Source organism: Opisthocomus hoazin, chromosome 3 (assembly GCF_030867145.1).
Source record: "Opisthocomus hoazin isolate bOpiHoa1 chromosome 3, bOpiHoa1.hap1, whole genome shotgun sequence".
NCBI classification, from domain to species: domain Eukaryota; kingdom Metazoa; phylum Chordata; class Aves; order Opisthocomiformes; family Opisthocomidae; genus Opisthocomus; species Opisthocomus hoazin.
Window position 1 is genome coordinate 2,875,556 of NC_134416.1, and position 16,217 is coordinate 2,891,772.

Below are 16,217 nucleotides of genomic sequence, written 5' to 3' on the forward strand. Positions count from 1 at the left end.
GCAGTAAGCATCTTCACTTTCTGGACTCCCCTCTTCATCTAGGAGGTGCAGGGTTCTGAAGAACTCGCTGCTGTTTTTTTAAATGAACTGTGAAAGAAATTCAGAATTTGAAATTTGATTGCAAAGGTGATAACCTATTGCCAAAAAGGAGCTTGTGACTCTGAGACCTATCTAATAGTGGTCACTTCTGAGCTGGTTACTACTTTTTGCCTGAGACGCAGCAGCTGGCTGGGTGAATGCTAGTTGTCCTTTAAACGGGAAGGAAAATCTTCAGTATGGTTTAAATTACCTACTTGCACTTCCCTTTCCAACAGACGGAGTGCACATGTGGACACCTTTCACATCTCAGCTTAGCCAGGTAAATATGTATAATGTTTTCAACCACTCTAACGTTAATCTGCTTGTACCTAAACAAAGTGAACTGACACAGCTCACTCACTTGCCAGAAAAACACTCAGTAGTTTTAATAATCATTTTTTCTGGCAGTGGAGTAAGCTAAATCAGATCAAAGGACTCTGTAAGAGCAAAGGGAGGAACCAGGGCGATGTGGAAGGTTGCAGGACCTTTCTTGGAGACCAAAAGCTGACAAATTGTCTCAAGTCCTCTGATCCAACTGAACCCAAAGGGAAATTAAGAAATTGACACTGATAGTTACTGCTCTGAGATAAGAGGGTAACGTTTCCACTACCAGCAACGTATTAACACTCCAGTGCTGTATAAAAAACAGTCAGCAAAAGACATAATCTCAAAGAAATTGCAGGATAAAAGTTATGAAGTCACAGATACATTAAAAAAATATTTAAAAACACTATTTTGAGTTTAATTGCTGCGGCTGCTGCGTTTTTGCTTTGTTGTCTTGTTTAGGTTTGAAGAGGACTTCTCTCTGGGTGCTTCTTTCCCCTGCATGTCATTGGGAGCAACATGAGACTAGCAAGTTGTCTTCCATCAAGTATATCCTTCAGGTGTGTGGAGTGTAGAATCATAGAATGGTTTGGGTTGGAAGGGACCTTAAAATTAATCTAGTTGCAAACCCCCTGCCTTGGGCAGGGAAACCTTCCATTAGACCAGGTTGCTCAAACCCTGTCCAACCTGGCCTTGAACACTTCCAGGGAGGGGGCATCCACAACTTCTCTGGGCAACCTCTTCCAGTGCCTCACAACTCTCATAGTAAATAATTTCTTTTTGTATCTAATCTAAACCTACCCTCTTTCAGTTTAAAACCAATACCCCTTGTCCTTTCATTCCATGCCGTTGTCAAAAGTCCCTCTCCAGCATTCATGTAGGCCCCCTTCAGGTAATGGAAGGCTGCTCCAAGGTCTCCTTGGAGTCTTCTCTTCTCCAGGCTGAACAGCCCCAGCTCTTTCAGTGTTTCCTCACAGGAGTGGTGTTCCAGCCTTCAAATCAGTTTTGTGTCCCTCCTCTGGACGCACTCCAACAGGTCGATGTCTTTCTTGTGGTGAGGGCTCCACAGCTGGAGGCAGGACTCCAGGTGGGGTCTCACCAGAGCGGAGCAGAGGGGGAGGATCCCTTCCCTTGATCTGGTGGCCACGTTTCTCTTGATGCAGCCTAGGATGTGACTGGCTTTCTGGGCTATGAGCGCAAGTTGCAAGTTTGTGTTGAGCTTCTGGTCAACCAACACCCTGCAATCCTTCTCAGGGCCTTTCTCAATCCATTCTCCACCCAGCCTGCATTTGTGGTTGAACAAATGGGTAGACAGGGCTCTCCTCTGAAGTCCATCTGATTAATAACGGACAGCCTGATCAGTTATGTGTTGATTGTATGAACTCAGAGATGAAGTCAGTGGTGAGAGCTTTGTGAGGCAGGCATAAGGTTAGCAGTTCTATACTTGCTTACTCATCAGTAAGAGTCACAATAGATTAACAATTCGGTTAGCACAGGCTTAACCTGTGTAATACCACGAAGCAACAGAAAGAAGGGAAAAAAGAAAAAGAAATGTTAGAATCGGAACAAAAGAAGAGAGACAACAATTTCTGTCTTTTCCCCCTACCTCTCCCACCTCCTTTCTTTTTCTTTTTTTTTTTTTCCCTGCACAAAGTTCTGGAATTTGTCCAAAAGTCTTTGAATGATTTGACACTGACATATGCAGGAGCTAATGTCTGTGTAAATCAGCTTCGCTTTCCTCTCATCTAAAGCTCGGTGCCGGAGGGAACAGCTCCCCAGAGATGCTCTGAGGAAGGCTATCTGTTGGCTTTGGGAAAGGTAGAAGGGGAACAAAGGGGCTTAGTTGGGACCTGAAAGGGGTCTGAGGAAATTCATTTTGAAATAAAATGAGAGGATGTTTTACTCCCAGAGAAAATAAAATTCATAGAATCATAGAATCATAGAATGCTTATGGTTGGAAGGGAGCTTTGGAGGTCATCTAGCCCAATCCAAATTGATGTATGCAATAAATCTTTGAGCCTAACACGAGTGGCTAACAGAATATATCTGAGAAAGAAAAAGTATGCAAAGTAAACTTTCCCTTTTATGCATCTTTTTTTTTAAGGAGATTCAGTGGTAACAAGCTATTGCATGGTCATTGGCACTTGTGAGGGTCTTCACAGGCTGGTGCAAGGAGAGGTAATATTTAGAAAAGGGAACCCAAGGCAGAGGGTAAGAGGGTTGATAGGTTAATACAGCCAACCTGAGGATCTCAGACCAAAAGCAGAGCCCAAAAGAGAGCAGCTGAGAGACAAAGAAAGAAAGAAAACTTGATGTGCTAAGGAGTTGTAGGGACATGGCTGAAGGTTTGGAGGTGGACCTGGTGGCTTGATCTAGGCAGGGTCCTCTCTAATCCCTCACTGATAAGTTTTATATACGTGTATACAAGTATATGCACACTATTAAAGAGGATTTATACTATTATAAATATATCTTTACAGAGGAACATGTCAGCATCCTTAATAACTTTATCTTGCTAAAGAATTTCCCGAACTGGTAAGGAAACAGGTTTAGGATGTTTATAATTGTCAGCTGCTTCTGCCCACATTCTTGGCTGACGAAAAGCCATTACAAGGCTGTGGTTCATATCATCCTGAGCATGGCTAATGGGACATGTTGAGAGACAGAGGAGATTCGCTCAAGCTTGGGACTGCAAGTGCACAGCCTCATGCTTTAGATGGATGCAAAGCACTGTTTCGTCACTATCTGTCACAGGGATATGGCCTTAATGACATGACCTGTTGTTATGGGAGACAACAGTGACAGAGAAGTGAATCAAACACCAGGGAATTGAATAGCAATCTACCACCAAACCAATGTCCCTCCCACTTTTAAATAGCTTAAAGACAGAGATGGAGAAAAAGAGCAGGAGGACAAGTCAGGGGCCCTAGATGTTGACTTGAAAGGTATACTGGTAAACCACTGCTCCTTGAGCTCTTCGAGGACCGGTGGCATCTGGACGTGGGTGGACACTAGTGACTAAGAAAGGTGTTGTGCAGAGCTCCAGCTGGTAAGGAATGAGCTACTTGAGGCTCAGAGTCGCAGATACAATGCCAAGGAGTTTCCATTGGGTAACCGGTCTACATTTGAATTGCTTTGTATAAGAATAAACAGCCGGCACAAAACAACCTGCCAACTTCCCATCAACACTGTGTGCTTCTAAAGCATTACTTTTTTTTTTTTTTTAACAGCTTCACATGCTCCCAGACAGGATCGTGTGGCAGTTTTTAAATCAGTGAGGTATTTGCCATTTCCCTCTCACCTTGCCCGCCTTTGGATTGGCACAGCTCCACAGCTCAGGTTTTATGCCGATGGATCTCTCTTGCTCGATCACGAAAGAAAATGCCATTTTGCCTGATCCTGGCTGGAGAAAGGAGAGGGGGCAGGAAAGTTTCTCATGCCCATCCTGGCAGATGAGTCATGAACTTGTAAGGAGTTTTTAGAGGATACAGGCAGCTACCACCTACCAAGACCAAGGGAAAAGTCACAGTCCAAGGTTAGGCACCTTGCGGTGAGCTCCTTCAAAAAATGTCATTCAGAGGGACACCTCCAGGGTCCATGTAGCTCACCAATCAGTACAAAAGTCAGATAATTTGTTAAATACTCATCCTGTGTCCAGCAAGTGGGATTTTAAAGCAGGAGAGAGGCCGTATCTCTCATCTCCTATGTGAGATCCATGTTGGCTGGAGCTGATCCAGAGCTGCTGACCCAGCAACTGCCTTGGTTTCTCTTTTGATGGCTGCAACCTTGCAAGTCTGAGAGTGTCAGATGGTTACCCTCTATCAGCTTGGGAAGGTCCATACAAGAGACTACTCTTATAGGTGTAGTGCCCATTGAACTGGACTTCTGTAGGAACCCCAAATGTTATGCTAAGATAACACATATGTATGCTGGTCCTCAGACTAATCTTGCTGAACAAAAATTTACGGTTTCTACCAGGGAAGTATCTTCAACAAAACTGCTCAGCTGTAAGTGGAAAATCAGTGATGAAAGAGCCAAAGAAAGCCAATTTGGTGATGACAGGCCCAAGGACTGTTCATGAACTGTGACTTCTAGGGAAGTTTTTAGCCATATTCATAGAATCATATAATCATAGAGTTATAGAATCATGGAACAGCCCAGTTTGGAAGGGACTTTGAAAGATGATCTGGTTCAACACTTTGTGGGGAAGGGAGCCTAGGTGAGATTGTCTGCCACCTTGTCCAATTGCATCTTGAAAACTTCCAGTGACGGGGACCCCACAAACTACCTGGGAAGGCTGTTCCAGTGACTGTGCTCACTGTAAAAGAAATCTATTTAAGTCAAGATAAAACCTGTCCTGGTGCAACTTGTACCTATTTCCCCTTGTTTTCTCCACGTGACTCCTTGTGAAGAGACTCCATACTCTTTGTAGCTGCCCTGTGTGTAGTGGAATACTGTGATCATAGAATCATAGAATCATAGGCTGGAAAAGACCTCTAAAATCATCAGGTCCAACCATCAACCCAACACCACTATGCCTACTAAACCTTAGGCAGAAGTGCCACAGCTACATGTTTATTGAACACCTCCAGGGATGGTGAATCAGCCACCTCCCTGGGCAGCCTATTCCAATGCCTGACCACTCTTTCAGTAAAGAAATTTTTCCTAATTTCTAATCTAAACCTCCCCTGATGCAACTCGAGGCCATTGCCTCTCATCCTATTGCTAGTTAAATGGGAGAAGAGACCAACACCTTCCTCACCACAGTCTCCTTATTCAGGCCAACTCATTCAGTCTTTCCTCATAGGGCAAGTTCTCCAGCCCTTTTGATCATCTTCATGGCCCTCCTTTGGACCATCTCCATATTGTATCTTTCTTGAATTGTGGGGACCACAACTGGATGCAGTACTCCAGGTCCAGCCTGACAAATGCTAAATAGAGTGGGATGAGTCGGGGGCAATGGGTCAGGGCAATACAGGCTGAGTGGAGAATGGATTGAGAACAGCCCTGAGAAGAAGGACTTCAGGATATTGGTTGACGAGAAGCTCATCATGACCCAGCAATGCAGGCTTGCAGTGCAGAAGGCCAGTTGTATCCTGTGTTGCATATAAAGCAGCATGGACAGCAGGTTGAGGGAGGGGATTCTGCCCCTCTATTCTCTCTGTTCTAGTGAAACCTCACCTGGAGTCCTGCCTCCAGCTCTGGTGTCCTCAGCTCAGGAAAGACCTGGCCCTGTTGGAGTGCGTCCAGATGCGGGACACAAAAATGATCAGAGCGATGGAACACCTCAGTTATGAGGAGAGACTGGGAGAAATGAGGCTGTTCAGCCTGCAGAAGAGAAGCGTCCAGGGAGATCTTATAGCAGCCTTCCACTACCTGAAGGGGGCCTACATGAATGCTGGAGAAGGACTTTTTACAAGGGCCTGTAGTGATAGGACAGGGGGTAATGGTTTTAAACCAAGAGGGTAGGTTTAGACGAGACATAGAAAACAAATTCCTTGCTATGAGGGTGGTAAAGCACTAGAACAGAATGCCCAGAGAAGTTGTGGATATCCCCTCCCTGGAAGTGTTCAAGGCCAGGCTGAATGGGGTTTGACCAACCTGGTCTAATAGAAGGTGTCCATGCCCATGGCAGGGGGATTGGAACTAAAGTGAGCTTTGAGGACCCTTCCAACCCAAATCATTCTATGATTCTACGATCCTATGATCACATCTCCATCTCTGCTAGAAATGATTCTGCAGAATCAACCCAGGATCCAATTTGCTTTTCTTTCCTCAGGAGTGCACTGCTCAGTCTTGTTCAGCTTGTTGTCCACCAGGACTAGCTGTTCCCAGTCACTCAGATCCTAGCCTGTGCTGGGTTCTTTGGTTGTGTCATTCCAGATATAGGATCTTGCACTTTATTAAAGTTCACACAGTTCTAGATTGCCCACTCTTTCTGCCTGTCCAGGTCTCTCTGTAAGATGTCCTTTCCTTCTGACATGTCCACATCTAACTCATGCTTCCAATGCTAGACACAAATATGTGACTGATTAGTTAAAGCTTATCAAGTGATAGACTCTCTTTCAGAAGGCTTCCTTGGTTTTTTCATTCACTGTTTGGGGGTGGAGGGAGCAGGAGGTTTGTTTATTTAAGTTTGTAAGACATGGAGGGCTTTAAGTGTTCATCAAGTGTTGTAATCAAGTCAAAGGCACTTGTTTACTTCTCTCTAGAGTCTTCTCTGCATGAGCAGACAGGGGAGAGGCCACTTGGCTACAGCCTGTAATTTTGGATGGGTTCTTTAAATCACAGCCTTGTGCAAAGTAAGATGTGGAGGAGAAGATTCCCTTTGCAATAAAGAGATTTTTTATCACATGACTGCACCTGAGCTAGAAGTGCCAGAGGCACCTGTCTATACTACTCCTCATCCAGTCTTGATCAGGGTGCTGGGATGCCACTGCCAGGCATCCAGAGAAGGAGCGGGAGACAGCGCTGGGACTGGCTTATCCGTCTATGAGCATTGCTGCCCTCTCCTGGCTTCAATGCAGATAAAACCAGAGGAAATGGGCTCAGGAAGGATAAGGAAGGCAGCAGGGTGTGCAGGGATGCAGGGTAGATGGGAGATGCTGCTTTTCGGGGAAATGGACTCATCTGTGCTGCCTGCAGATTCTCACCCAAAATCATCACAGCCACTGGTTTCCTGCCCACCGGCACTTGCTTCCCAGTGGTTTTGTCACTCTGTAGGGATGGCAGGATCTGTCTGTAGAGGTCTCCCAGGCTCCTCTGACATGGAAAACAGGGGCTGCAAGTGGTTCTTCATGAAGATCAGACTTTCCCCTTCCACGGGTTTACTCGAGGTTTTGCGCAGCTATCAAGCAGTGGGGCTTCGTAGTGACTTCACAAGCATGCAGCAAGGGATTTAGAGGCTTTCTTCTGCCAGCAACCACTCTCTGCTCTAGAACATGTTTTTTCCCTCTCTGGGCTTCTCTTCCTCTGTTGCTGAATCTCTAAAAGTGTAGACCAAGGTCTAGAAGACCAAATAAAATGAACTGACATAGGTTCTCAATCTCTGAATCAAAGTGTCTTAACAGAGTTTCAGTCCATATGGACAAAATCTCACCCTCTTTTTTACCCTCAGATCAGGTGGTCACATCCCCAGCACCTCCTGGGACTTGTCTGTGGCCTGAGCTAACTTAGAAACTAGGCCAGAACAACAGCAGAGAGAGGTTGGCAGGAGAAAACCTTTTCAAAACATCCTAAGGCATTTGCTTCCAACAATGGAAAAGAAAATGTGGCAGTCTTATTTGGGTCTGACAAGCTGTTGGCTCAGAAAACTCACGCATTTTCCAAACTGTTAACATGAGTCTCTGGGAAGAAGTGCTTGCTCTCCCACTCATGGGGCATCTTCTCTGGAAGATGATCTTCCCAGCCAAGAGACCTTGCCCAAGGGACCGAGGTTACCTGGTGCACTGTTGTGTATCAATGTAGCATAAGGGGAGGGGAAAAAGGTGCCCTGGTGTTGTGGATTATCGCTTGGCAGTCTGTCCCCGGTGTTAGTACGGTGCTGTCCAAATCTTCACAAAGTTGGCTTTCACCTTAATAAAACTCACCTCTGTGGAAGGCAAATTGATTAACTCCATCTCGAAAAGATCTCAGATAAAAAACAAAGAGCTAAAATCCTTTCCTTTCCTTCTCAAGGAAAGAAATAAAATTAACATTTGAAAATAAACAACCAGCTACACTAACAAAAACATTCTATCTTAAGTCAAGTAACTAATGCAAAGTATCCTACATGCACTTCAACCCCCCTGAATGAAGGCCAGTCAAAAGAGAAGACAGGTCTTTAAAAAAGAAGAGAGGCAAGTGGACAAATGATAGGTAATCACACAAAGAATGAAAGAAAAATGAAAGGGCAGTTCTGAAAAATACAGAAAGTATCCAAAACCTATTAAGGAATGCTTAGACTCTGAAGACCTTTGTATATGAAGCTGTATAGAGCCTGCATCTCTTGATCTGAGTATGAGTCATGTCCCTAGCCTGCAAACTTAAAATTTTTTCTCTCTGAGTCGAGTGTGCCTTTCCAGGAAGGCTTCTTCATCAATCCCAAGTACAAATTCTTTTCTTCCAGCACACTTGCTTCTTCAAGCAGTTTGTAAATGAAGGGAGTAAAGTGCTTCCCGCAGCAGGTATGAAGACTTAGAAGGGATGCAGAACAGTCCTTGTCTAATGGTGGGTCAGCTGAAGTCAAACCCACCTCTCTCTGGGTTTCTTCCTTTACCGACCTACACACAGAAAATGCCAAGTGCTTCAGTTCCTGGCAGCACAGCCAACAATCGTGATTCCTGGGAGCTGAAAATAGGCCGGTGCTGGCAGCAGCTGATGCTTTTGCTCACAGTTCCCAACTGAGTGGGCTACCTACAGCAAGCAGATGGCCAGGGAGGAACTCCAGCAATTTGCTACAAAACAGCTAAAAGTCCCCTTCGCCCACTGCTCTGAGAGCTCGTGATTTCATGACACCTAGTGGGCAAGCCAGGCACAGTGACTTGTGAGGAGAGAAATCCTTCGAAAGTCACCAAATAAACTGGGCCTAGAGAAGGACAGACATGGAATTATATGAGCATTGCCATAAAAATCCCCATGAAAATAGAAAAAGAAACCAAAAATAAAGAGCAGGTTTTGCTCCCTTGAAGGAGTTACAATCTCAATAATCTCTCCAGGTGGAGAAAGGGAAGGAAAGCAATATAATAGAGAGGGCAGGTGATTTGAGAAAGTTCATACATCAGGTTAGCTTGATAGAACCAATAATTTTTATCCTCAGCCCTTTTCAGCAGTCTGTCCTGCCTCCTGGTTGGAAGGAAAACTGAGCTCTCTGAACAGGGACATTACCTACATGGGACAAAGAAAGGAGAAGTTTTCCTAAGAGAGACTTATGGACGTATTTTACAGAATTAGAGAGAGAAACCAGAAGTGTAACCTCACCAGCAAAGTGTGACATTGGAACACATCACCAAAGTGTGCAAATTTCCTGCATCAAGCATTAGAGACTGTAAAGGACTAAAATCACTTGCCCACTCATAGGTTTGTAAATCATTTTCAATTAATCTGCCCTAGTTTAGATGATTTCCTTAGGATGAGGTGCCTCATCTCCTAGAAGTGCCTTTAATTTCCTTAAAATAACCCACCTCTAGCCATTTATTTTTATGACTATGCCAACATCTGGTCATATGAAACCCTTCTCAATGGACCAGAGCATCCAGACCTACCTGCTAAACATTTCTGCAAGCTTTAGCATAGGGCCATGCTATCTTTAACTGAGCTGTTTACTGAACTCTATAGATGGAAAAGAATGAGAGTGGTGAAACACTGGAACAGGTTGCCCGGAGAAGCTGTGGATGTCCCATCCCTGGAAGTGTTGAAGGCCAGGTTGGATGGAGCTCTGAGCAACCTGGTCTAGTGGAAGATGTCCCTTCTCATGGCAGAGGGGTTGGAAACAGGTGATCTTTAAGGTCCCTTCCAACACAAACCATTCTACGATTCTATGATTCTATGAAAATCACTGAATACAAGACGAATTTGCAGGTGTGTGGTGCTCCAGTGTTTCACAGTGGAGTGGAGGAGGAGAGCCTAACCCTGATGTTGCCAGCTGATGATTATTTTTATCTGAGTAAATCAGTAGTTTTGCAGACTTCTGAAGACATGAAGGATGAAACCAGTGACAAGGTAGTGCAATGAAGCAAGAAAGTCCCAGTTTCATTCTTCCAGGACCTCACTGTGTGCACATCACACCATGCTTTTTCTTTTTTCTGTCTTATTTTATCTCTGTGAGTATCTCTAAATACCCTCTCTCCCTTTCCAGTGGATTTAATGTACATCCACCCTCTTTCCTTTCCTGCTCAGAGAATTACTTACCACATTCTCAATCGTCCTGTAAGGACTTAGGAGCAAAGAGAATTTATTCAAGTTTCAAAAGATAATTTTTTTACCTCTACCCAAATATTTTCCCCAAGCCATCTAATTGAAAGAATCCCAGGACCTCCTGTTTGCTTTCAGAGATCGCCTCACTGATTGCTGCCATGTTGTCTTGCTTTGCTTTCTAAACCTGGCTGTTCCTTCTCAGAGTTCCTTCTGTTCCAAGCTGTCTGAGTGGCATAGGAAAACAAAAAAAAGGCAATCAAATAACTTTCTTCTTTGCGCCAAGCACAAATTAGGCAACTAAGCAGACAGAAATGCTCACTGGTCCAGGGGAGAACGGATTTGTAGTCTAAATTACTGTGCAATAAAAGCATCATCCTCACCTTGTTTTCTAATTTCAACCTTGTCTCCTGTTCTTCTTCCCTTTTTGTTTGACTAACATAGTTGCCTGTGGTCTAAGGACAAGGAAATTTCATTTGCATATTTTAGAGGACATTAATTACAAGCCCTTTCACTTCAAGCCCTGATACTCCTGCACTGACTAGGAGCCTCAGTGTGACTGCAGTCCTGGTTCCTCAGAGTGTCGTTAATTATTGAGCCTATTGAACTATACATGAACTTAATGAGTTCAGGAATGAGCAATGTCTCCCTGGGGGTAAAACTGGAAGGAGAGGGGGATAGGGCGAAAAGGACAATCCACACAGCAGCAACCCCAGTTTGGGAGAATGTGTGACTGTGAGTGGGACAGAACAACTGTCCTAGTGGGTTATCAGAGTTTATTGAAGTACCCCAATCCTGTTCCAGACTGCTTGTCCCACAAAGCCCAGAGTCACTAGATTCAGGACTCCAACATCACTTCTTGGTTTTGTGCACCATTGCCATGACAGAAGGGTGATAAGACCCTACCATAATGTGCCTTGAGCATCCCTTTTCTCATCCATGCCTTCTGCTGCACTGACAGATGAAATGCAGGATGCTATTTGTCCTGTAAATTGACCCGCAGTAAATATTTGGAGTCTTTGTAGTGCAGGCATGAAGCGTTCTCTGTTATCACATCTGTAGAACTAGTGGCCTTGTGCAGTGTTGCAGATATGGTGTCCCACATTCCAGTGCTGGTGACCATTTGCTAGCTGACCTGCTCTGTCAAGTTACGTCAACACTCACCTCTTCTGTTGTGTTATATCTGTCCAAAACTTCTGAAGAATTTGCCCAGTGAGGAACTAACTGTCTTATTTCCTGTGGAGCAGGTCATCTTTCTTAGGTTTGTATTTTCTGTGCTCCACTGCAAGTTGAGGAATGGTCTTGAGAGCAGGTTTAAGCCTCATCGTAATGGTTCCATTTTTCACCCATGTATCTGGGGTTTCACCCTGCAGCTGCTCAGGCTCAGAGATTACATCTGGGCTGGTTTATTAAAAAGTACCAGCTCTGTTCTCCAGCTCTAAGGACCACTAATACAGAATGGCCTTATGTTAAATCTTTGCCAAAAACTAAGGTCATCGTGAACAAATTTCCTTCACCCATATCATACCCTGGAATTTTTTAGGAGAGTGCTAGCTCATCAAGGCTAAAAAATCCCATGAAATGGGTCACTCCAGCAATATAATAGGGTGGAAGATTGGCTTCTACACTTTGGAAACATCACCTGAATTTTTCTTACAAAGTGTAGCTTGGGATGAACTAGTCTGTAGTCTGCTTGACTCCCCTTGGTTCACCCAGACCACATGAACAAATGTGGGCTACATTTGTGGTACTGCAAAATATTAAAGCCCTCCGCTTCTTTGCTTTGATTACTAAATACTCCAGTCAATGCTGATGCAGAGTGGATGAGTCTGGACCTCAGTCTGAACCTGGACCCAGCCTGACCTGACGTGTGGATATAGGTTTTGCGCTGTAGGTCAAGAGAGATTTTGGTCCTGTAGGAAACTGCCCCTATCTGAAAAATTCACTTTCAGAGCCTTGCTCAATGCCATTTGGAAGACAGAACAAGATATAGACCTCAAGTAAGATAAGATCTACTTTTCCTGTGCTCTCTTCTCCTTGTTATGAGAAAGCTTTTCCAGGAGTTTCAGAGCTGGGATTTTGGTGTCAATGTCTTCTGCAAAGTCTCCTTCAGAAGATGGCAGGAGGCAGGACTAGGTCTGCAATACATCTATCCTTTGACACTGACAGTAAGCTCTGGATGTTTTTTACTGAGGTTAGTAGTGGCAGTACAGGGAAGGCTGAGGGACATTTGTATGGCTGACTGAATAGCAGTTCAATTTAAGGCTCCACTGTGTTTTATCTATGGCATGCTTGCAGATGCCATGCATAGAAATAATTTGTTTAATAAATAATACAAATAAACAGACATCTAAGTGCCTTGTGCTAGCAGTCTAGACTGAGTGACAGCCTGCCAGAAAGCTGGAGGCTTTTGAGCAGTTTTTGTCTGGAGGTCTTTCTCAAGCCATTTATGGTAATGAGTGACTAAGGGATGGGCAATTCTTTTTTCAGATGTATACCTCTCTTTTCAGAGACCCTTCAAGTATCACCGGAGCCAGTAAATAGCACAATATACTCAGCGCTACAAGACATGGTTTCAGTCTCTTTTGGTACTAGAGTTAACCTTGGGAAAGTTATTCATGATACAAAAAGCTGGGAGTTTTTAATACACATGTGAGCTAACTTCCCAGGGCTCTCTATCATCATTGCAGAAGTGGTCCATTTAGTCAGTTAGTTGGCCTGATCGTAGGTTCCTGGTATTATTTTAGATGTCTCAAAATTTCCTACATGGGCTGTAGGAGGGAATAGGTCTCCTCTCGGTTCTCTGTCCTGCTGACCAGCAATACGTAAATGTATTAGATATCCTTGGTTGCCTAAAGATTCAGTAAAGGCTTGTGCCTGGGCGACTGAATGACACTTGCTAGACTGTAGAGATTTATTTCGTCCTAAACTAGACATGCACTTTGTCAGATGATTCAAACCCTAAACTCCATCCCGTTTGATGATTGGATTACCTCTAACTATAATGGGAATGAAGATAATTAGCCAAATGGAGACAACCAAGTTACAGACACCGAAAGTTGTACAGGTTTCTGCCTGTGTCTCAGTTTGTTACCAGTAAAAGGAGATTAATAGCACTTTCTTATTTTGTAAGACTAAATAAAAATGCCAAGCTTTTCAATTCTGGGAGAATGAAATCAACATGTGATAGCTTCCCTCTGTCATGGCTTCATGGATTGAAACGACTAGCTGGGAGAACACCCCAGGTCTGGCTAAGATTAGGCAGATAGGAAGGTATTTCTGGCATTTCTTCCTCCTCACATGCTCACTCTGGGTGGAATTTCAGAGTCGACTTTTTACTTCCTTTTGTCTCCTCAGAGACGACACTGTTTCTCCATCCATATGGATGAAGCAAGAGTCCTCATGTCAGGAGCAGAGTGAAAATAGTAAATGGATAATAAATGTTTTGACATCAATTATTCCAGCGATTGCTGTAGTGAAATCATTCCAGGAGACAGCAGTAGCAGCATGAACTAATCTGTAATCTTAATGAGTGCCTGCCCTGGACCCTATAGCTGAAACACATGTTAACTCTGCAACAGAAAGAGTTTAAACACTTCTGCGGACTGGAGAAGGAGTGTGGGATGAGGAGAGACAGGTTGCTGAGAAATCCCTGAAAAAAAGGATGATAGAGAGAACGTAGGGAGAATGGAAAAACAGAAAAATAGCGGATGGGGTTTTTTCCTTTAAAATTTGGTGTCTACTCTGTAGCCTTCCTGCTTCTGTTAGAGCTAAGCATCTGAAGTCCCAAAAATTGAGGGCTGTTCAGTGCAACCAGTGGATTTTATGTCCAAAATTCAGCAATAATTAGCTCTAAAGGTAGCTTTTGGTGACTAGTTCAGATCGAGACCTCTACATAAAGATCTAGAATAATTTAGGCTGGTTATCAACTCTTGAAATATCTAGTCCAAAACCCTGTTCTAAGCAGGCCAAAGCAGTTCAGGTCACCCAATGACTTTTCTAGTCAATTTTTTAATATCTTAAGGGATGGAGACTCTACAGTCTCTCTGGATAATCTGTACCAGTGTTCAACTATCCCCAATACAAAGCAGTTTTTGCACTCACCAGTTACCTGATCCTAATCTCCCTTGCCACAGCTTCAGTTTGCTGCCTCTCATTCATTTGCTGTGTGGAGGAGTGTTGGGATCCATCTTCTCTACATCCTTCCCTTAGTTAGTTTCAGACAGTAACATGATCTCCCTTCACCTTTTGTCTGAACAAGCGTTTCTCTCCCAGCTTCTGGTTGCATACCCTGTGGTACAGCTCCCCCATCCATCCTGGCTGACCCACTGCAGTATGCCAGTGTCTTTTTTGAACTGGAGAGCCCCAGATAGGATGCACTAACTGTGTTCCTCATTTGATCCATAAACATTAGTAGGTCAGTAATGTGTCTGAGTCCTTCCAGCGTTACTCATATTCACCAAGTAAAGACTGACAGTAGAAGATATGACCAGTTTCTGGTGTCTTCCTGCCCTTTTGGTCTTTATTTAATGCTTGGAAATGAATGGCAGCTTCTGTTGATAGAGTCATCAGAAAGGCCAAACACCTTCTTAAATGTGTTTATGATAATTAATTTGATGGTAGTACTGCTAATCAGTTTAATACACACTTATTATCACTTGGCTCCTCTGATATAGGTTAAAAAAAATGAATGAGTGGACATTAATGGATGGTCTAAGTACCATTCATCACTGATCAGCAGAAGCCACAGGATGTATCAGAAGCAGTTTCCTTCACACTATGAAAGAAAGGGAAGAGAAAGTTCACACTTTAAACTTCCACTTCAATGTACTTAAAAGCCAGATTAGAAAGAAAGAAATAGGTGATTTCTTTCTCACCTTGAAATCTGAATGCAGGACAAAATAATTTGTTTTCATATTTGAAGGTACAGTCCACTGGGTTATTCAGTAATCAAGACAGATTTGCTGTTTTTCCTTTACTTTCATGGATACATGTACGTAAGTGTGTGTTTATATACACTGCCTTCAATCAATCTGGTGATTAAAGGAGTTGTCATAGCTTTGGCCATGCTCTGTTCCCGAACTGCCTTATCCAAGAGGTGATAGCCTGACTTCACTGACGTCAATCAACGCTTTTACAGTGGCTTCAAAGGAGCAGACATCTGTTTTAACGTGCACTCAGGGAAGAAGAAATGCTTGTCTGTTCCCCAGTGGGACAGAAGTAGGCACATTCATATTGCTCTTTCAAACACTCTGAAGTATCCAGGCTACTTGTTTATCCCAAGCTTGGCTAACTCCCATCTGTAACAACTGGTCCGAGAGAACTCACAGTGTATTTCACACAGCTCCTCTGACCAGTGAAGAGTGAATGTCTTCTTCTCCGGGTGATTAAAAAACAGAGAGACAAGAAGAAAAAACAGTGACAAGATGAAAGCTGAAGATCATGGAAGAAATTCCTACTGTTGAAATGTCTTTATTGTTAACTGTTTGCGTGCTTTAGACTTCTGTCTTGAAGGGGAAAATAGTCAAATCAATCCCTGGGCTTGTCCCACCTTGATACTGATAACAGAGTGTCTCATCTTCTCCAGTTTGCTCTGACAGCGACCCCAGATGGGAAGGAAAGATTGCATTCACCAGCTCAGAGCCACAGTGCCCATGAGACCAGGGCACTTCAACTATTGCCCATCTGCTAAGGCAGTAACTGCATGGCTTACATCCATGCTTGCCTGCATCTACTACTGATTGTTTTAGGAAGCCTGTAATGTGAGATCAGTATGAAACAGTTAATGGATCTTCCAGACAAGCCTAAACATGCTGATAAAATCACCTAGGGTTTAAAGGACTATGCCTCAAGGGCGTTGGTGACATCAGGGCTGCACCCACAATATAGATGTGCCAAGGTGGGAACTCCAGTTGCTTTGAATA